The sequence below is a fragment of the Ischnura elegans genome, chromosome 2, assembly GCF_921293095.1.
Source record: "Ischnura elegans chromosome 2, ioIscEleg1.1, whole genome shotgun sequence".
Classification (NCBI taxonomy): Eukaryota; Metazoa; Arthropoda; class Insecta; order Odonata; family Coenagrionidae; genus Ischnura; species Ischnura elegans.
In genome coordinates this window covers 51,513,974-51,537,317 of record NC_060247.1, presented here as the reverse complement: position 1 = coordinate 51,537,317, position 23,344 = coordinate 51,513,974, and the positions used below count along the sequence as shown (strand labels likewise).

General features: G+C 37.8%; 1 protein-coding gene across 2 annotated transcripts in view; it reads left to right on the top strand.

Moving 5' to 3' along the window:
* The first annotated feature begins 9,447 nt into the window (after window positions 1-9,447).
* LOC124153728 overlaps window positions 9,448-23,344 on the top strand; it is a 63,742-nt gene continuing 49,845 nt past the window's right edge. For both annotated transcript variants that reach the window (XM_046527064.1, XM_046527063.1), the window contains exon 1: window positions 9,448-10,901. The gene's annotated coding sequence lies outside the window, so the exon portion shown is untranslated. The remainder of the gene's footprint in view (window positions 10,902-23,344) is intronic.

Here is a 23,344-nt window from a genome sequence, read left to right as displayed (position 1 = left end):
TGATCTGAATGCCTACATGCAACAGCGTCACCAGATAAAAGCACGCTTGCTAAGTAACAGCAATGTGAACATAATGCCGTTTTCAATTCAATACCAATCGTAATATGGCATATCTTGTAATTTATCCCCAAACTCCCGATTCAGGCAGATATGCGACTGTTGATAATACAGCACCTGAGGAAACAAAATTACAACACGACTCGTGGCGCGATCAATAGCAGGATTTTCCACTTTCTCCTCGAAAATATTTTCTCTCAATTTGCATTTTTCCTTCATTTATTCATGCCTTTTAAATCCATTTTCACCTCGTGATTCATTAAAATTTCATAATTTTTTCATCCGTTTGTTTGTTCTGCTGCAACAATTCCCTACCTTTTGCAGACAGACAGTGTAATTAACGTTTGAATGCAAATCAATTTGAAGCAAATTTTAACAGAAAAAAATAACTGTTTGCACAAAGGATTGGGTAATTAATAGACTGCAAACAAGATAAAAATAACATTTTTACTTTCTGTCCCACAGAAAAACTAAACTGAATCCACACACTGATAACAATGATTTTGATTCATTCTTTTATTTGAAAGGCAATGCCTGCACATATTATTTTATTTTCCCTTCCAAAAATTGTTTATTTTGCCACTTTATCTCCATCTATACTTGGCCATGTAAAATTGTTAGCATTCAAATTGAGGTATGATATTCTAAACAAATCTTGCCATAAATTCTATGGCAAATGCTCTAAAAATTTGATGACCAAGTAATTTCATGTTTAAAAAAATGATTTATGGCTAATTACGCGATCAATAAGTATTTCTATACTTAGGTTGTGCTCATAACGTGATATTAAATTTTTAATCATTGATAATAATCCTCACTAATTTTAAACGTTAGGCTACGAGTTAGCGATCGGTAAGCGGATTAAGGTTATTCATATTTTGAACTTCAGCTGCTGTTATCAACTAATACTGATAATACAACCGTTATGATAATCAGTGAATTTGTTAAAATACCATTCACGCTCAATTCTTTCTTAAAATTGTAGGGATGATTACTTAACACATGAAGCACTTATGCTAATTAGACGGCCGAGATTGAGTACGAGTGACATCTACGACGGAAGAAATGAATGTTGGACATAATAGAAGTGAGGTGGTTATTGTATTTCTGTCCATGTTGACAGTACTACGTAATGAAAGAAATGGTCGTTAATATTAAAATTTATTTCATTGCAGTATATCAATTCATTATTTTCTCTCCAGCAGAAATGAAATACTTATATTACCCGCAAGGCTCAAAAACCATACTTGATATGTATATCAATACTTGATAGGGTGATATTTATCAAGTGTGGATAGGAATTCATCTACCTTAAATCTCCTTTTTAAACTCTCAAAGTAATCTGTAAAAAAGCAGATAGCTATGGTGGAAACCTACTTTGATACTTCTGGTCACATGCGATAGCTCGCTGTTTACCTCGCATTGACCCTCAAATGACTGTTTGAATCCTGCGATCAGCTGCCAAGCACCGTGCTTTCTAGGCTGCTATTTTCATCTCCCACTCTATTTCATAACTTCTTTCCTAATTTGAAAATCAGGGGAAGAAAAATCCTAAAATCACTCGAATATAATTGTTACTTTTACTTGGTAGGTATAGTCCCTGTCAAGTATGTATGATATAAGGACATAAGTATGCGGTACCATTTATAACGTTACCATCACTTTATCAGGATAAAAATCAATGATTGCCTGGTCTAATTATTGTTCAGCTAGGTTTCCTAAAAGGTATCTACATTAACGTACCATTTTAGATTCAATTATGAACTTTTTATTTTGAATCCCAGGAGAACTAAGTTAAAATAATTACATTTTTACTGTGCTATGGCTGGAACTAATGCCTCTTAATGGGCAAAATTTGAGCGCCCTATTTTCAAAAATGTTAATATTTTCGGTTCAGCAAATAATTTTCAACGTGATATATCTTATAATGGCATATATAAAAACAATTTATATGTTTTAGAAGAGAATAGTCTCCATCCCCACATCATTTATAACCTTTTCCTCAGAAGAACATGACGGCAAAGTGGAGATACGAACATGTGCTATGAGCGCGCGTTTTGTGTGAGCAACGTAAGATAGACCAGTTAAATTACCAAAAAGAGCAGTGAGATGAAGGTTGAAAAGATTATATGATATGCATCGCTAAAACTAAGGATAGCTAGGACGCTGCATTTAGACAATTTTCTCTACCAATAAATTAGTCCGTTAGAAACCATCCTAGCACCTTTCCCCAGCAATTTTTTCCGTTTGGCTTACGTATACGTATTAAAGTGGTATCAAAGGACAGCATCAAATAACTAAAAATAAAACCTTTGATTTGAAAGCATAGAGTATATTAATCTGAACAAGTCCAGTCACGGAATCGTCTACTCGGAACTGATTCAAAAAGCTTGGGCTCAGGTTTTTTCTTGCGAAATAAACCAAGATCAAACATAGCGCTATGTTTTATGTAAATTATTTAAAGGAATATTTTTTTAATTATATGAGAGAAGAAAAGTTGTTGTGATATTGTCTTTCCCTATGGCCAGTAGAGGATCCGAGACAAGGAAAAGGGTGGGTTACAAGGGGGAACAAAGGTGAGGGCCCTAGGGGTAACTTCCCAGCAGTATTAGTAGTCTGAACAAAATAGTAATTTTTCTAGTGTAAATAGTGTACCACGCTCTTGATCCACTCCTGTATGGCTCAAAAAAAACTTCAGCGTTCTCTTCAGGATAATTTTTCAGTTTGGGTCGATTCATTCCTTAGCTACCTGTTCTGATTCACTCTAAAATTCAAAGAAAATTTTAATAAACTTTAAATGAAATATGAGGACTGAACAGAGATCAGAGAAGACAGAAAAATCTTTAAATGAAATATGAGGACTGAATCGAGATCTTACGAACGCACATGATTAATGATGAGTTTTCTTACAGCCACAAAATACCTACCTAAACGAGTTCAAGATTACTAAATGATACATAACTCCTGAATAGATATTTACAGGAAACTCAAGGTGAATCCTTCATTTTTCATTTGCTAAAGTTGAATTGCATGTTTACAAGTCTTTCAAGGGATGTATAAAAGGGTTCTTCAACTGGTGAATGCTAAAGGTAGTCAATAGGGAGAAGTAGTACTAGATATCCATAACAGGCATACCTGTTTTTGTGCATCGAAGCGTTGACAAGGAAAGGTCAGAAAAAATTGAAATTTCGTATATTCATGGAGAAGGTGGTACATTCTCATGCCAATTGCATGGGTAATGTAGAAATCCATATTGTACAATATATCAGTTGCTATGATTGACGAAGTTTGTACACTAATATAAGCTTCACACTGATGGCAAACCTCTTTCTTCAATCTCCTGTAAAATTCACTTTTACCATGTCAACGCTTCAATTACCATTAGCATTATAAAACGGAGCTTGTCAATGGGTTTCTATATAAATTATTAAAATTTGAATGTTAATGTTGCCGTCATAGGAGTCTCATGAATTTCCTTACTCGCTCCCTTACACAATCCCCCTCGTCAAACTCAAAAGCTTTCGTATGTATTTTTTTCTAATCCATCAGTGAATAGTGTTATTTTACAGCATCCTTTCGTATTTGTCGTGGATGTTCGTCAAATTTTTTCTTTTATGCGGTGAAAGCTAAAATCCGAATCCCAAAATCCCACAGACTGGAAAGCTCAGAAATACATTTCAGTGTGACATCCCGAGACAAGCTCTATTTATATCCTCTCCACCGCCATTCGTATTCCCATTCACATGACTCTTAGCGTACTAGAGAAGTTCCCAACATTCTGCCAATCCACAGTCACTCACATTCCTTCTTATCCAAAAGCTTTATATAACAGCGCATGAAAGGGAAAGGCTGTACTTCCCACCTCATCTTTCCCGCGATCCCTTTGCGAAGTCCTCAAAATCTCTTCCCTCTCTTATTTTTGGCCGTGCCCACGCAAAAACCTTTTTCCTTTCCCTCTGAGCTTTTCGTCTTTCATATATTTTCCCACTCCCTTATAAGAATGCGATAACATTAGTGTGAAATTTTATTCTCAAGCGATTTTTTATATATTCTATTCTGGTGAGCAAAAACTCGCTCTAAACTTGAATAGTAGCATTTTGGAGTGTTACACCCATTGAAGTGCTATGTAATTCCTATATTTTCCAATTGAAATTTTTTAAATTCCTTTTCTCATATTTTGATTATTGATAATTTTGCTTGGCAGAATTTCGCTCACCAAGGGATTTAATTCGAAGAATCGTTTGAAAAGTAGAGGGAAACTCTTTCCATCTCTCATGAAATTGAGCCAGAGGCGTGTGAATTTTATGCACATTCTCCCTTCTGACCAGCAAAGCTTTTGAGGAATATCGTCACCTCATCAAAGACACTTGCTTAACCCTCATTTTTATCTAAATACGTGTCACCTAGATCTCTACTTGACGGATTACCGTGTTATCTCAACCCACTTGCAGATGTCCAATCCTGCTTCAGTCCCTTCTCCTTGATATCTCGTCTCTTTCATTCCATCCCATCACTTCACCTTTCCATGACAATTTACATGCCTTCCTCCAGCCGTTCCTCCAAGAGTCGTTGATGAGAGGGTACGAGGCAAGGAATTTTCACATTCGTCAACATTGTATTCCACTGTCACAGGCTCTTTCTGTCCCGTCTCTCTCAAATTGAGAATCCCCTAATTTTCCTCTCCGCAAAGCTTAATATCGTTGAACCTGTGCCTCTTATCGTTCGCTCGAACATATCTCGTGTCAGCCTCATTCTCCCATTTCCGCTCTTTTTCACCTACCTGACGCCATTTTCAAAATTTTGCCTAGCCTTCAATCTTATCTCCGCGGCCGTTTGTGCTGTTTCTCCGTTATCCAGCCAATATTTTAAAGTTACTTTCCACTGCTCCGGAACGTGAAATTTACTTGGAATGCAAATTATGTTCCTATGAACCAAAACAATGACTCACATGTTATATTACATTTCATTTGGCGATGGAAAACTAAATTTTTAATTTGGGGGTTATTTTTCTGGGTTCAGGGTTTTTATGAAACTTTTTAAAGTTATCTTCCATTCATTTTTTGATAATTCTATTTCAAACTGCTTCAGAGTGTTATTAATTAAATATTACAGAAAAAGTTAAAGGCTGACTATGTGAAATCTAGGCATTAACTTATATGTATGTTTTTATTGTAAAACAATAGAGGATTCTTTGGTCTTTACTTTCACCATGCGTTTTTATCCTCGGTTCAAAACGCCTCCAGTCAGTTTGTCGTATTTATTTCTCTTGCAAAACACCACTCCAACTTTATTCAAGGCACTTGGAGATATTAAATCAAGTTGATATGAAATCCTCAAAGCTTCTCCTGATAGTGTAGCTCCAGCGCTCATAGTCTCCAAGAAACTTACCAGCCAAGAATCTGTTCTTGAGATCAGGGGCGCAGCTAGGAATTAAGGCTAGGGGGGTTTTTAAGCACAACTATTACTGGGGTGTCTGGGGGTGTTGAATACCCGCCAGGGTAACCGGGAGGTACAGGGGCACTCCTTCCGAAAATTTTCAAGATAAATGGTTCTAAATGGTGAGTTATACGGCTTTCGGAGGGATATTTTATTAATATTTACACTATTCTGCAAGTAATATTAATCCAATTAAGTAAAATGGATTAAGCTTAAAAAAAATTATGAGCTCTGGTGAGGGGGGGTTTATACCCCCAAACCCCCCCTCACTGCGCCACTGCTAGTGATGACTGATTGCCGCACCAGATCGTGTCGTTTTTATTATGACTTAGCTTACTTCCTCACGCTCAAAAAGCGTTAAATAATTCCGCACTTTTATTTTTTTCAGGTGTTATAACGTCCACTTTACTCTTGCAACAAGAGATAATAACCATCACTTTTACTGGCCATGGTCATCTTTTTTCCCACGGTATTGAGTGAAAACCATTAGGTGCACAAAACCATTGTTAACCGTGCGGTGTGAATGGAAGAATATAATTTGTTGGAAGAATGATGGGGGTCGAGATGTAAGGGGAAAGCGAGAAAGACCTCTAGCGTCGATTGACTACACCAAATGCCGTATCATGAAAACATTTTCTATGGTACTCTCGTGTCCTTTTTCTAGTAATTCGGGGAATAAGAGATTTAAAAAATGCTATGAATGCGAGTTGAATATTACCTCAAATTGAAGGGAGAAGTGACTTAGACATAAAAATGATAACGGCTTGATGTCCATCTCGATTTGCTGAGTTCAGGGCTCTTCTCAAGCCATCCATTAGTTATTCACAATGCTTTTATAAATTAGCTTTATCGAGCATCTAGTCATTATTTGTAACCGAGTTTCACCAAAGAAACAAAGATGACTGATTGGCTCTGCAAACTTTCATATTTCTCACCCACCAAAAGGCATTTCTTTTTCTTCATCTATAGTAATACATCAGCTTTTCAAAAAAATTTAGAGAGTGAGCACAGTCAAGTATGATCCACAAAAATTATAACAATGCTAACCCTGATTAAGAATAGTATTATAATTTTCCTGTGCAATCTTGCCATTAAACATAGTCCTGGGTCGACATTAACAAATTAAATTTGAATATTGTATCAAGTGCTACCGACTCCTCTGGAATAAAATTCCACTGCAACTTTACCACCCCTATAAACCAAATAAAATTAAACAAATCCTAAAACCGGAGCTATACGAATACCTAGCAGTTAAATTAAATAAACTATAATTACTGCTAAACTCGCCATAAAATCTGTATATTATAAACACCTTGCATCCGCTTCATCAAACGGAATTGGAGAACATTTTCCTCCCACGTTAAAATGCTTTCAAGTGCTAACTAAACTCGCCATACGTGAGAAAAAAGGAAATAACTTGAAAACGACCTATTTCATGTTTAGAGCGTTATATAAGCTCAATGAATATTCACTCTATTGTGTTTTTTTAATCCTACCAACACGGTGTGATCCCGGATGCTAAAATCATAAAACTCACCCAGCAATTCAATCCGAAGATAATTTACAAATAAATACTGCCACGCAAGCCATAAGCATGTGGTGGGTTGCATTGGGGCACCAGCCTTTAAAAATTTAAAAAATATAAAAGAAGCTCGTTGGAGATATTTCAAAACCGAGTTTCGCCTATCATTTATGATTGTACCATATGCTTGAGGAAAAAGAATTTCCATGTATATCGGTTCGAAAAATTATCTCTGTTATATCATTCTTACTTTCCTACTTATAAACATAGGTTCCAAGATTATGTTCTCCAAATCACACTGAAAGATATCCGTACCAAATGGCTCAAATAATCCAGCAAGGTGAGACCAAGTGCCTTGCTACGCCTTTTAAAATACCACATTGTTATGGTATTTGGAACTGTTTTGGAATTAGTTTCTCGGAATGGGTAGTGGCTTCATTAAATGGGCTTTAGTTTGGCTGCATTTAAATATTTGGAAGACTAATATTCAACCTCGAAATCTCTTGCGGCAGCCTGCACAATCAGTAAAAAAGCTTTTTAACGCTATCCTTACGGTCGCTGCTTATGTCAAATACTTCTTTCCTTTATATTTTGGACAACTTTCTTTTGTATCTTCTTTTGATTTGGGTAGGTTTGAGTTAAGCTTAATCCATAGTAAGCAACAGGCAGCCAGATACTTTGACGTCCGATACGTCCGATTAGGTTACTGTAAGCTCGACTTCAAATGGACTCACTCAGTTAATCAACCCTTAGGTTGGCTTGCGTGGCTGAGGAGAGAGCTTATCTCACACTTATATACGAGTTTCCCTCCCACGTATTTTCTCTCTATTCTGCGCATCTGAAGGATACAAACTTTCGTGAGGACTCCGATATTTTGCCAGATTGGTTATGATGTGGTAGGTAATTGGGAGAGGCAACCAAGAGCTTGGGTCATTTGCGCCATGAGGGAAGGGAACGAAGGGTCTTCAATTACCCGGCGTTCGGCATCAGCGAGCTATAAATAGAAGACTTAAGGGGCGACACATTTCAACATACCTTCCGACGGCCGATGTGCTGTACTTGAGGTACCATCCACCAGTGGCGGATCCAGAGAGGGGCTAGGGTACAATAGCCCCTCCCTGGGATTATCTATTTTCATAAAATAAAATGGTAATTTTGTTTCGGGCCCCCACTATTACTAGGAGGCTACCCCCAGTCTCCCCAAATGGCCTAAACAACACTTATAAGAGACTCCCTTGGTACGCCTTTTAAAATTCCATATTTTTTATGCTATTTGAAATGCCTAAAGCTTCTTGGAATGGGTCGTGGTTTCCTTGGATGGGTCTTAGTTTGGCTGCACTTAATTATTTTGTAGGCTAATGTGTAGCCTCAAAATCTCTTGCGGCTCCCTGCAAAATCAGTAAGAGCTTTTTATCGTGTCTTGTTCGGTCGCCAGTTATGAAGAATTGATAAATTATCGCTGAAATATCAGGTACCAACAACCAAGGTGAAAGGAGAAATTCGCCATACATTTTATGTTGATCTCTTTCTTTGCGTTTTTTTATGCTGTACCCTGGCACGGGTTAAAGCAAAGCGTTGTTTCATTCATGGTATCTTTCGATTGGTGTGGTTTAGTATAGTATTTCCAAAATTGTATGGAGATAATGGCGTAATAACATATCAAGAATTTAGTAGAAAAATCTGATGGATTCTTGAAATAATAAGTCACATGATTTTTCTTGCCCCTAGAATAACTTTGTTTTGCAGGTAAATATTTTTCTGAGCCCTGCATGAAAGAAGTGACTTTGTACGCAGTTACGCATTCGGGTGCAAAGTTAAGCGCACCATGGGATGAAGGTGCCATGAAAAAGTATTTGAAATAGTTTGTTCAGTAAAACGCATACCGTAGTTCGCTCTGAGATAATGGCTTGGTAATGACCAACCTAATCGACATTTGGGAGGTCCGTCTCCCGGCTAAGTCAATTTTTTTCATGAAGAGCTTCATAACGTTGTGTATTTTATATGTGCCTGCAAAAATTCAACGGTTTGGGGATAGGTCCTTCGCACCCCTGGCTACGCCACTGCTGGCAGGGATCGAGCAGTCTCAGATAAATCCCTGCAACCGCTCGGACTCGAACCCGGACTCACAGGGCGGGGAGTCAAAAATCTGGACTCCATGCCGATCCAATCCCCTTGTAAGGACCGGGAGTGGAGGGTGAGAGGGTAGTTTGGAGCACTCGCTGTGCGCCAGCGCGGAGACCGTGGGGGAAGGCGGTTGGAGATTTTCGGAAGGGGAGGCATTTTCACGACAGGTGGGGGGGAGAAGAGGAGAAAAAGAGGGGGGGGCTTCCAATGAGAGAGCATTGGTGGGTGAAGGGGGGATCGTGGGTAGAGAGAGAGAGGGGGATGACCGGTTACATCTCCCGCTATCAGTTACTGTTTGGAGCGCAAGGAGTTCACACTATCCAGTGCGAGTCTCCGGGCGTAGGTCGCCCGGAAAGCGGAACGCAGATCCAGAGCGGTAGCTGGAGTTACTCCCGGACGGTGATCGAATACGCCCTTACATCGCTGTTGTGTTCCGCTCCTCTCAGATGCTGGCTCTTAAGGAGAATAAGGATTAAACGAAGCCTGTTACTTTTAGTGATATGCCGGACGATGAGTATGTTAAAGGTTCGGATCAAAACTCACTCAGTTATTGAACTCGGAGGTGGTTTTGGTTGGTGAGGGCAGAACTCAACCCTTAGTAATCAACAACCGTGTGTAGAGCCCAGTGCTATGGTGGAGGAGGTTTATATACTTTTCCTTGACTACCTTACTCACGGACAAGTTTTTTTTGGGATTTCCGACGGCATTTTCCGGAACTGAACCTGTGACCATTCAATGGACAATCCATCGTGCTACGCTCTTGGCTACCAAGCTCTCTATTGGTGCTAAAAGACACCAGAAGATAGAAGGCATGTGCACATTGAGTTTTGAGAAGTGTTCAGTTTCTTTATGATGAGGTATCTTTCAAGGCTTATGCACAGTGATATCCGACGCGCATGCAACGGGAAAAATGAAATGTTTTGCTTCTCGTGAACAATATTCACATTGATTCATCAGAAGTTTCCTACCAATTCGAATAACGTTTCATCGCTTCAATTTTACCGCACGCAGCATCCTTGGACCTAAGAAGTGGTAGTATTGCATGACCCAAAACAGTGAATTCAACCATTCCTTTAGTGCTCTAGTGGCTGTTGGAAGATAAAAACGACAAAAAAAACATTATTTACACGTTAGTGACCGTCATCATTCCTAAGGTCGAAGAAGTTCCCTTAACATTCCGTTTTAAGCGCATTTTTTTGTTTATTTTTGCTTTAACCAGACAGGGGATAAAAATAAGTGCTGTACCACTCATGGTATCCTTCAATTTTTGCCAAAATAATGTGACGACATTGACGTTATAAAATATGTATCGATAAATTAGTGGACAAATCCGTTGGATTCTGGAAGATTAAAAGGCACGACTAGGACGCAAAAGGTGTTTCGTCTCACATGAGTGATGTTGCTCAAGGTGTATAATGCAGTGGGAGTGATTTCTATAGATAAGAAGCTCCTTGTTTATTTGATGGATAGTGCTTGATGGAATTTAGTTTTATTTCATGGTCATTTTTTATAACGATCAAAAGTGGACAAGTGGAGCTTAATCACCATTCAAATGACAATGAGCCATTAAAGTTTTCATTAGAAGAACATAAATCGCAACAATGTGAAAAATAAACCATATTCAGTGAAAATAATAAAAGGTGGTGGAAATTTATTTGAAGAAATTCCGCATCGGTGATGAGAGAAGAATCACGTCTGAAGAAGGGCTCGTGAAAAGTCTTTATTTATGAGATATTCCTCGCCCTAAATACGCAGCTAGCAGGTATGTAATCTTTACTATATTTATTTGAAGCTATGTGGTATCATTTTTGTTTCTCAAGATCACAGAAGTTCTTATAACTGCGAATTATTAACATATCACACGCACTTCATGAAGGTAGAAAATTATCTTTCGAAATTCAGTAATGCGTTGCCACCAACGTAAGTTATTTCTCCATAATGTCCTGATTTTTGCTATTTAGCGCCATTCTTAACTTTATTTATATAAAATACCGGTCATAAATTAAGACTATAATATAAATTTTCGAAGCTGCGACAGAAATTGGGACTCCGGTCTCCTTTATAGGTGGTAGAAAGATATTGTCATGGAATTTGGATTAATTTTACATATGAAAAATCCATTCACCTCATTTTTTCTTTAAATTAATGAAGTAGAATTTAACGAGGGCGGTTTTTTTCAACCTTTGATCGCTAGGCAAAAACACGCGACAGGAGGGCACCGCTACGATAGGGCAACTGCGCATCCTCTGCACCACACGTTCAAGTTATTTCTGACCATAGGTTGTTAGTCTAAGGCTATTGGCAATCTCATTAAATGCACTGCCTCAATTGATTATCCCGCCAAGTGAGCACTGCGGAGCGACAGCCAGAAAACTCGCGGAATGGCTTCAGCATTGACATGTCTTCACCTTTATACCGGTTAAGGAGAATTTTTGCGTTAATGCAGCTGTGGAATATTGCGCCGATTCCCATTCAAAACAAAAAGAGACATGCTGACTTCTGGAACAATTCTGATCCATGACAACGATCGTCATCTCAGCGCTGATGTAGCCCAACTTCTCCTTGAGCAATTTCCATGGGAAAGGAGGGAAGCATTTTTAAGCGGGCGGTGGGATTCAAGACAAAGGCAAAATTCATTGGAAGTCATTGTTGGCAACATCGTATGAAGAAGGTATAGTAAAAATTGTACACAGGCATGACCAATTTTTCTCAATGGCCGAGGTGATTATGTCGATAATACACCATAAGTGTGCTCAATATTTAGCTGTGAAATAGTTTTTAATCAATCACTCCGTCATCTGGTCATGAGCCATCGGAGCTTGAAAAAAAATGGCCCTCGTAATTTATAAATGAGAAAAACTTTAACCTTGCGGTATTGCTAATGCAATTATTTTTACTGAATATAAAATAAACACAAAATTGAGATTCTAAAAAGCCAAAACAGTTCTTAACTTCATAATATGTCAGATATCATTCATCTGTATGTTTCGCATGCCATTGAACAAGGAATACATTAACGACTTGGTTAATGAGTCTCGGTTTGGGGGATCCAAATGGCTCTATGAGTACAAATGCCGGGACGATGCAAAAATTTACCGCAGAAATAGTAGAAAAAAATTTGAAACGACACGTAACTAAGGAGCATGGAAGGCATAATGTAATTCTTCGTCTCCATTGTCAGAAAGATCGATTTGCTGCTCTGAGAGAATGGGAATCAACATTACACTGCTGAAATGTTTCCCTTTAATGCTTAAGGCCTGCGATGATTTAGAAATCGAAAAATGGAACGTTATCCCGCCTAATCCCCTTCTTTTCCTACCCTGCCTTCCATCATACCACTTCCTTCCCTTTCATTGGCTTCTGACCTCACTGCCCCCATCATATCCGCCACGATCGTGATCTCCTTCCCCGGTTCCCACTTTCCTTTCTGAAGTTGGTAGAGCTGATAAAAGCGCCCTGGACTGAGGGTTATAAATCTCTTCTGCCCCCCGCTTGTACGAGATCACTTCTTCCCCGTGCTTCCACCACTTCCCGTCAAATTTTTCACATAATCCTTTCGCCTTTTTCTCCTTACTTTCTGTAAAATTTTTTTTAGCCTTTTTCATCTATTCCCCACGTCTCAGAAATCCCCAGCCTCTATGGCACTCTTCTAATGGACGATTCATCTTCGCGTATAAATATCGCGGTCGTCGACCCAAATGCCCACGACAGCGTTATTGTTTCGATAAATTTGCTCAGACATGGAGGATTCCGAGCCGAAAGAGTGCTTTACTCGAAGTCTTTGACGCTATAGAAAATCGGAAAATGGAACGTCCTCCTGTCTAATGCCACATAGCGTTACCCAGATGTTAAGTGAACTAGGCTGGGAACCGCTAGAGAATCGGAGGCTACGCGCTTTCCCTAGATTGCTTGAGCAATGGAGAATAAATGTATTTAAGAGCTACACGGAGAACATTTTCTTAGACCTCCACAGAATTCCCTGTTCCGACAGATGTGATAATTTAAGAGAGATATTTTGCTGAATGGGCATATATTGGAATTCGTTTTTCCCCCGAAAAATAAAGATTTTTAATAAATACTAGACTTTTTTTGAGAATTTGCTTTTCATACATAAACGGTTGGTTTCCTAACACCTCCTGCCTTTTTAGGCGGCTTGCGGGGTAGTATGTAGATGTAGATTCCCTTCTTTCCCCATCCTGTCTTCTACCAGTCCACTTTATTCCCTTGCAGAGATTACTTAGCCAAGTTCTTCTTTCGCCGAATAAGTAAGCTACTGAGATCGGTCTCGGCTTGCCTCCAGGGGCGCAAACCCCTTAAACTATGAGTGGGAAAATTATCGAGCCGTAGGGGGGAGGGAGAGTGCCTCTCGTTGGCTTCACGTTGCTGTGTGCCTCATCATATGAATAGGAAAATATTTTCTTTTAAAACTGTGTTCTGTGTATGGAGGCGGGACCATCTTCTCTATGTTAACTTTTACACAACGTTCCGAATGATAGCGAAGTCGCGAGGAGGAACGGCGCGCCGCTGCGTTTTGAAAATCGGCTAGTGTCCATTGACAAGTAAGCCACAGCCTATGATTTCTGGAACGGAGTTTAACCTGCCCCCACAATCGTATTGGAGGCCAATGCCTCCCCTGCCCTTCTATCTAATACAGCCCTGCACTCATAATCTAATCTCCACCCTGAAAGCAAAGTATGAAACCACTTTCCTTCTCGAAAAGTGAGAGGATTTCAATGGGGATAGAACGGCATTGGCTAAATTTACTTTACTGCAAAAATACAAAACTTCCCCAAACGAAGCTAAACTCCGTGAGGCACTAGTCACTGGGAAAACCGAGAGCTTCTTATTAGTTGCTGATAATTCCCGCTCCATTATTTTTCTTACGTAATAACAACCATGAGAGACAAAACACACTTCCCATTTTTAGGCCTTATCCCTCAGACTTTATCTTTCAAGAATCTAACGGATTTGTTCTATAAAATCGAAATAAAATGTAGCATCACTAAAACTCAATGTCTTTGGCAATATTCGTTAGAGATAGCATTAATCAACTCAAAGCTTTGGGTTTTCTCTTCGTTTCAACGGTTTTACTTTTCGTATTTTTGAAACATTAGCCGCACCCTAATTTTCTTGGAATAGTATTTGGTATAAGTTGAGTATTTAATTTCTAAGCTTCATCAGTTTCTTCCATAATCACCAATTAGCTGTTTTTTATAAATACCACAAACGAATCCTTTTGCATTACTGCTTATGATTTTTACAGATGTAATACTACATCATTTTTCCCGAACTGAATTCAATTTTAAATATTTTCACAAAGTATTGTCATGAGTAAAATGTATCGACCGTGAATGTTATAAAAAGTTCTAAGAAGAGTGGGAGAAAATAGAAGTCTTCTAAAAGTCTCAGGGAGAAGATGGAACAACCTAGTTAGCCACATTACAGCACATGACGGCCTGATTAAAACAGTCGCAGAAAGACAGGTGGAAGTGAAGAAGGGCAAGTGAGGGCCCCAATTGAGTTACGTAGGACAGGTTCTAAAGAATTTAGAAGAGAATAAATACGTCTCTATGCAAAGGATTGCGGATATGAGAAAGGAATGGAGATATGCATCTCACAAATCTTAGAATTGTTGACTAATGGTGACGATGTTGATGAGTTTATCACCAAGTACTCTTTGAGGTAGACAAGTATGTATCGTAAATCTGTCTCCAATTCGCCCAAACTGAATGCCTCAACGAATTTTACCTTCCATTTCCCTTTCTTTCTTCCCATTTTCTTTTTCAATCTCCCCCACAGAAACAGTTTTTCCTCATTCCAAAATTACCGAGGTTTTTTTATTCAGTTTCCACTTCCCACCAATGTTAACCGCTGTCTTTCCCTCTCCTCTTCCATGCCCAATTGTCCAACCACCACCCGCGCCCCAAAACTCAAGAAGGCACCAGTTGTGCTTCTTCTCTCCCGCACAACTTTCTCCTTCTTCTTCATTCACTGAAACCCGTTCACTTTCTTATTCTTTCATTCTTCGCAACTTTTCCCTTTTACTTCCATTCATTCGCGACTTTTCTTTCACATTTGCTCCACACCCCGCCGTATTCAGAATTGCAATCCATTTCCCACATCTTTCCAAAGATTTCCCTCTTCCAATAACACAACACCATCTCGAAATTTCTGTTCTTTCAAAAAGTTTTCCTCCCCTCATCACGAATTTTCTCCCTAAATTATGGAGAACATTTTAATTTTGATTATCCTTTTTGATGTGCTTGAAAACTTATATTTCCCCTAAATAGTACCTTGTTTCCGCTACTGCTGTTACAGGATTCGGTCGTTTTTTCTCGGCAAAAAATTTGCATTTTTTTTCTCTTAAGTGCCTGATTCAATATGAATCTTCCGTTATCATATGATTTCCGAATCGTTATTCCTAGAGAACTTTTCGCCTAGGTTTTTAAATTCAAAGCGATCTATTACTTTTCAATGAATGGCGTCTTACTGATATTTACTGATACTGATCAATTGTGATACGCTTTATGTTTTGTTTGATTTGTCATGGTTGAGCTACACGACTGCTTTCCGTCCTAATTTCATTTTAGTCTCCACTCTCTCATAAATCTAAATACCTCAATGTAGGCATTACCCATATGCCTCAAGTTAGCTACCTTTCTTCCCCCTCAGCCTTTCAACGATATTATTCTTTCCTACTGCTTCCTCCCTTATTCACCAAATTTCATCTGAAAGTTGGCATACATTTTCTTTGCTGTTCTATACTGTGATACCCACAGCTTACTTTTTATTTTCAGCATGCAATGAAACCAAAGAGCCTTGAAATTATTTAAAATCTTTTTCTTCATTGTATCCTAACTTATCTTTACTTTTAAACTTAAATTTACATTTTATACTTTTATCTAAGTTAAATTTATAATTTTATCTTTTCACTCATTTCTTCGAACTTAGTGGAATATTTCGTAATAATTAGTAATCCTAATCATATATATTCAATGAACATTATTCACATTACAGTCCTTAAAATTAACCAGGATTCTCAATTCCTAATGTTCAATTACTTAACATACTAGAACTAAATTTTAACTGATAGACAATTTCTCATGTTTTAAAGATATCGAATTCCTCCATTTTTGATCAAATTTCATCGGCTTGTAACTTAATTAATTAAGATTGGTAATTGTTTGCTTAGCATGTTTCTGAAAAAAATGAGAATGAAAAAATGAAAAAATCCAATATTTATATTGTCATTAATTACCTACCTTCTTGGAAATTATTATCCCTAACAGGGGAGTAGAGTGTTTTGCATGCATAAATATATTATTTTGCGGAAGTGTACTCAGGCGATTTCGTTCGCATCAATCTATGTCTTTACTAATTCAATATTTTATCCATACACTTGGCCTCTGATTTTTCTTTTTTTATTTAAAACTATTTCCCGCACTCCCCTCTCTTAATCCTCCTGTTACTTCTTCTGTCCAGCAGCCCTACTCTTTTAAAGACTCCCAGGGGTGTGGCATTAATCATAGCCCTTCTGAGCGGACAACGCTTTCTTATTGCCAACGAAAATTTTTTCTGTATTCTGTATTTCTGTAATACCGATGGCTTCGTGTTAAATGAAAAACAATTAGCGTTACGGAATAATAAGATCCACGGCTGGCTGCTTCTAAAAAGTCTCCGAGATTTTGGTCAAGATGATAATTCCTTCGTTGGCATTACATATCATGGGTAATATCATACTTTACTCTTTCCTTATGGAATCACTGATGGAATGGAATCAGAAATTGATCATTGCTTCGATTCCCAACCCAGTGTAAGTCTTCACAAGGATTTCATACCATTACCCATTGGAAACTATGGTACATGAATATGATATGATTGCTAACTGAACTGTGTATAGAGCAATGCGCAGTACTAATATTTCTCAGAAAAAATAATCAATTTTCTCTGTGTCAAGTTAAAAACATATTGATTGACTCATTGCAAGCCAAGATTGACACGTGGCTAAAAGTGGCCCTAGTTCGTGTGTTTATTCCCACAATTATGATATCCCGATATAATTCGAGCGCGATGGATGGTTTTCATGTCGTTGTATTCTCTTTTAGCCCAAAGCTAACATAGGTGTGATAAAGTTATTTGGTATGTTATTATACATAAAGGGTCATTTACATGAGAGGGTGGGTCTACTATGCATAGTTATAGGTACAAAAATAAGGTTTTAAATTATGGTTATTCGCGCGTCATTCTAGCATTGCCTCTACGTGTAAACATCATGAAAAACCATGTACTCCCTTGGCCTACAGTATGCTGCTGCGTCAAAGTGACTATTAATGAAGGGCTATGAAATTAGCCACTTTACTACATTAATTTATTTTATGATACTTTAGTTTCAATGTGGAATAAATTCTTAAGTGAAAAGAAAGCTCAATGCTACAGAGCGATCAAGGTGGCTGTACAGACACAATGCTTATAATATTTTGTACATAAAGATCATTTTGGAACTTGCTGGAATGGTTCGCGGCCGTATGGTGGTAACAAATTAAGGTTTAAGGGGTCGGTACCCAGTGCACAGGATGGCACTGAAGGGTTAAAATTGACATTGTAGGCTTAAACAACATTACTCATGACACAAGAGGAACAACCTGTTCAATTCTGTACCAATAGCATGTAAATATTGTCATCAGGAGGAAAGTCTTCGTCGAGGGAGGGGAGGAGTTGGAGGGGAAATCTCCAGTAAGTGGTGCGGTCCGTACCTCAGCGGCGCCGCGGTGCGGGGTAGCGCCTGGAGGGTGGATTGCATTACGACGGACGATATCTCTTAAACGCTTAGAGATAGGTCAAAACAAACATGAAATCGGCCCAAAAGGTCTTTACTTTTACGTTTTACATAGTGTTAGCACTTTTTCTGCTCCAAAAAACTCAATTGAGGGTCCTCAGTACTTAGGTCCCTTGGGGCACGGATTGCCGTTATTTTAAAGTAACCAAATTTTAACATGTGAATATAAACTTCATTTGGATCATTTTGAGACCAGAAAAACATAACTTTTCGCAATTCTGAAAAATAAGGGCCGGCCTACGTGTACAGTAGGGCGGATCGCAAAAATCGATTTTTTTTCAAATCCATCTGGCCCAATGAAAAAAAGTTGTGGGACCGATCAAAAATAAGGCCTGAAAATTTTGAGACCTCTAGGTAAACCCCTGACCCTCGCTCAAATGCAATTTAGGGTGGGAGGGTCAAAATTCGAAAAATATAATATTTTTTAATATTATTTAAAATATAATAGAACTGGGTGAAGAAATAACAAGCACACTTCGAATGATAAGTTCTTCAATCATTCGATTCAGTCGGTTCACTGTTTATACTGAAATTCATTAGACATTTTCAACAAGCAACGGTGTGTGTGTGAAACACTTCCATCGCCTTCAGCGGTCGTGGCGATACGTTAACTTCTTCTTTACCATGTAATTACTCAAATTGCGATGTCTCTAATCGGCAACGGCCTCAAATAACACATATTACTCCAGAATCATTTCCATTTATTTCACTATTAAACGCTATAGAGATATTTTTACAATCTTAAAGGCGGCTTCATTGAATCATTTGCCTATTTCAGTCATTCACGGATTCGTCTTTTAACTTGTGTGTTTTAAAAATGATAGCAATACCAAGTCCGTTCTTTTTCATTTTGCGTAGTAATTTTACGGTGATACATATCGTCTATCGTGATTTAGGACTTCTTCTTTAATTTAAAAATTCACTAACCATTCAAGTGAGCCTGATTCATTTAAAGCTTAAACTTTGCATCACCACCTTAAAAGCACACAGCGGCGAAGAGCTGAAAACATGCATACGTACATTGAACAATGAATACGACTAAATTCAAAGCTGGCAAAAAAAGTTTGCAATGCAACAATACCTCGTGAGTGCTATTCTCCCACACAAAACAACCACTTCCATTGATTAATCAAGTATCAATATTGTCTTAGGCGCAATGCCGCCGTAAGCTCTTGGTAGGAATATTCTTGTCCCTTCTTTCTCCCTTTACCAATTAAAAATATGTTCTTTAATTTTAAGAGAATAAGTTTACATAGGTACCTGAGTTTTAAGCTGGTAACTCCATAGAAATAAGGAGCAAAACACGCTGCGACGTAATATGTAGTTCCTCATACTGATTTTGATTCTTCATAACTGCATTGATGGCACCACTAAGGCATGAGTTCACCATGACAATACATCATGATTCGGTTGTTTATATCAAAAGTTAAATTAAAGTTCACCTGATTCAACTACTGCAGCCAGTTCAATGACAGCGATGCACATTATTTTTATCCATTTTCAATATAACCGAAAAATGCTTGCGTTATTTTAAAGCTCTAATTTCACTTTCCTCCACTTTAAAATTTTTGTGTTATTCTCTAATGTTCTAAACTGATGATCTTTATGCTATTTTGTTGCACACCATTGTGTTTATAAATTACTCAGCTTATTTTATTTCCAAAACTTTATCACTTTCAGCTTTGATATTCTTCAATTGAGAGTAAACTTTGCATTTATTACGCTTTGAATTCTACCGCTCACACTCACAATAGCTATCAATCCATTACTGTATTTACATGTGCAACGAAACTTCGGAGCTAACGTGAAGAACACATGATTGAGGCTTTAAATATTTTGTGCCCCATCGTTCATCATCTCATAGCTTGATGCAATAAAGAAGGTCTCGTGAAAGATAATGAAACTCACGCAACCACGAGAGAGCTCAGGTGAGAATAGCACGTGTACCGACACGGTTTTAAATTTAAAATCACCTCTCTCTTTTTTCCGACACCGTAGTAAAAAAAATGTCTCCCTCCAGCCTGCCGGAGGTTATTTATTCTCATACAGCACGCAGGGGTGACCTAAAATGCTTCCGTGTCATCATATCCCCACACTAACCTCACCTGCTCTTTCACTCTTTCTCATGCACCGAATCGCTAGTTCCACCCTTAGTGTAAATGGAATAAGAGGGTTTTTGGCTATTGCGCATATAACCAAGATTAAAATGGCACTATCCGAGATACCGTGATGAATGTGAAGGTTCTGACTGTCAACTAAGATGATAGCCTTTGTTTCCATTTTGTTTTTTATTGGGCATTCTGATTCCAAGAGATGCTATACTCATTATATTACTGCCAGGACTATCTCCATTGTAAAAAAATGATTTTTATAAAAATTTTATTTATCGCAACCGATTTCCATTTCTCTTAATAAAACTGAAGCTGAGATCAGAAAATAAATACCACCCGGTGTGTCAGGTCATATGCATCTGCACATGGGTCCATAATAGGAATTGTATAATCCGAGATCTCACAATAGATCTGTTGGTACCGATTGTTTTACTATGACGAAAGCGTCTGTTTCCAAGCTGTTTCGATTGATTTCCTTTCCAATTGATTGAATTATTACAAAGAAGCTGTTAAATTACTATTACTGAAAAACGTATTCATAAATAGTAAATTTATTTCATTCATTTACTTTTGAATCATAATAAATCAGCGTCGTGGACCATGGAAGAGCCAAGAATTTGTATCGCATATGCTATTTGGAAGACAGGAACTAGGCTTTCCAATTTCCAGCACTGAGCACAGAAAAACTTTTAGGAGCAAGATAAATTTACCGGGTGTCATTTTAAAGCATAGAAATATCATCAACCTTTATATTTCGTTCAAACAGAGGCTATACGGGAGAGGAAATAATGCTGAAAAATGCTGTAAAGTTCGTCGAAAACAGATTTTGAGAACCGTTCCTTTACTGAACAGGATAAAATGAACGGTTCATCAAAATAAACAGTCTAAGCCACCTTTAGGAACTACAGCTGTTAAAGTAGCACATATATATTTTTAATCTGTATATCAATCACTCTCACTCACATCATGGGAACAGTAGGAAAGCACTTATCTCCTGCGGCTTCATTAAATTTTCTTTTTATTCAAAAGTACTGGGTGAAATTTCCTCGTAACTTCTTTTATTTGTAGATACCCATGTTTACATTAGCTGTTTCTTATTAGGTTTTCGCAGGTTTCTCACGCCCCCTTCCTATGTGGGCGTTTTCCTTCAGTGGGCTTTTTTCCAGTAAGGATGGAGTTAATAACTTATATGTCCCTTTATGCAATTTCTCTGCATGTAATATCATGATCATATTGATATATGTATTTAACTGCAAAAATTGAATGCTTTACGAGGAGTTAAATGGAAGATGGGACTCTCCAGTCGTAATGTCACCCAATAAAGACGAATTAATATTATTACTAATATTATTAGTCATCCGTGTTTTATCTATTTTTTAATGAAGCTATTTTAATATTCTTGAGTTTTTCCATGAATATCGAGGACTGATACTTAACACTTTTTCATTACAATAGCCTAGTAATGACTAACACTCCGTCAGCAGAACAATGCCAGCAAGAAAAAGAAAACACGGCTTAAAAAATGGTTTCCACTTGGCGCGTTGGAAGAATTTAAGGAAAGGGACGAGCTCATCTTTGGGAAAATATGGTCCGAGAGGAAAAATGGAGAAAGAGAGAGAGGAAGTAGAGGAGAATACGGAGGGAGGATACTGGATTAGGAAATATGACGAGAGGTCGCGCACATTGACCGTCAACTTCTGAGCAGGCTCGAGTGGAATGCAAACGGCGAGAATCCGGCGAGTGTGGCGCCATCTGTCACCCTGGTGCACGCAGTGGTCGGAATGCAACGCACTCATCCCCAACACTCTGAACCCTATCGCGAAAAGCCCCTTAAACCTGCTTAAGCTGCTAAATCACCAAACCAACCCATATTCCATTCCTCCGCTGTGAGGGGCTGATGCATAAGTGACTACTGCGCTCTCTATCGTAAGAAAATTAAATAGGCGCCTAGCTATTTTTGTGTAAAATAGACGGATTCGAGAGAAATAAAAAAAATCTATCGGACTGTTCTGGATTTAAATTGTACCATATTATCAAAATAATAAAATAAGCGTAATATTGCGTGGTTTATAATAGATTAAAATTGAACCTTTTTTTGAACTGCACGCTTTAAAGTAAGATTATTAATTGCCACCTCGTCTCTCAAATAATCGTACATTCGGCTTTTGGTGGAAAAAGCTAGGTTAATAAATGTTATCATGTATCTTATGCGAATATATAAACAAAAAGTGTGATTTGAAATCTAATTTAATTTTTCTGGTGCATATTAGTTAATGGCGTTCTGAGGTTTTCAATAGGTTTTTTAATAATATTTTTTTTGTGTTAGCAAAATAAAACTTTTTGCATGCTTGTATTTCCTTAAGACATCATATACTTGAAAAATAGGGCGTAAAGTAGAGATTATCCAATAAAGGTGTCCATTTTGAAAATCATTGAAAGGAAAAACGTTTAAAAAGAGGATAAATAATTATAATATTATTCATTGTTTAAGCCATGATTGAACAACCAGAAGATATACTTAGTTGCAACATATATCAGATAGTACCAACGTATAATTAATTGCCTTAAGCAAATTTACTGCTAAATAAACATAGGGAATATAAAAAATTATGTCATGAATACTTGAGGGAATAATTGAACTTTAGAGATTAAATAATAATTAATTAAATCGTTTGAATGAGATTCATTCGTTTTTTTACTCGAATTAGGGTTAACTTACGGACATCATAATATTTGAAGCTGGCATTTTGGAAATGGAGAAGAGCCCGCGTTAAATGAAACGGGATTTAAGTCGTACTTCGCAACAGGAAGCGAGCAAAAATGTGGGATGAAATGACGAAGCTCAAAAAATAATGGTCTAGCCGAGCGGAGTATTGACGAGGATTAATAAAATAGGAAATAGGGAGGGTAGATGAATTGAGGAGTCGTCTGGGTATACCAGCAGGCTGTTCTTGTCACGTGCAGGAGGGGGGTCGTGGGTAAAAAATCAGGAGGGATTCCATCGCATTACTCCGTAAATATTTTTTACGAGATTTAATGAACTGACATTTTCAAGGAACAGTTTTCCTGTGATGGACTATAAAACTTCTAGGCCTCAAGTTAATTTTGCTTGACCCCGGAAATGAAAATGATATGTAACGATGCGCAATTTTACTTTTTCATCCATAAAAGTTAAATGTAATATTTTTCAGCTAACTATCCCAAGGCAACAGTCTCATTTCTTGGAACTTAAGTAATTTCATTAATTAAAGAATTTAT